The sequence below is a fragment of the Tupaia chinensis genome, unplaced genomic scaffold (assembly GCF_000334495.1).
Source record: "Tupaia chinensis unplaced genomic scaffold, TupChi_1.0 Scaffold000070_1, whole genome shotgun sequence".
NCBI classification, from domain to species: domain Eukaryota; kingdom Metazoa; phylum Chordata; class Mammalia; order Scandentia; family Tupaiidae; genus Tupaia; species Tupaia belangeri.
Window position 1 is genome coordinate 5,369,007 of NW_006159530.1, and position 313 is coordinate 5,369,319.

A 313-nucleotide genomic window follows, 5' to 3' on the forward strand; every position below is an offset into this window, starting at 1 on the left:
CTGTCTCCTGCCTGTATTTGGGGCTGGGCGCTGGCCGGCCGTTACCCTGGGAGTTCCAGGTGGGGGCGCTGTTGAAAGCCCGAGGCAGATGGGCTCTGCCCTTTGCTTTCCCATGTCCAGCGTCCCATTTCCTGTTTCCTTTTCACAGTGGAAACTGCAGCCAGACTCCTCCCCATCTCCGGCTCTCTCTCTCACTGTCTTCCTGTGGGTTGTTGGCCGTGCCCTCCAGGCACACCCTGCCCTCCCAGCGGGCTGCTCTCCTGCCCCCAGGGGGGGTCTACCCAGCTTGTCTGAGTCCCAGGTTCCTGCTGTC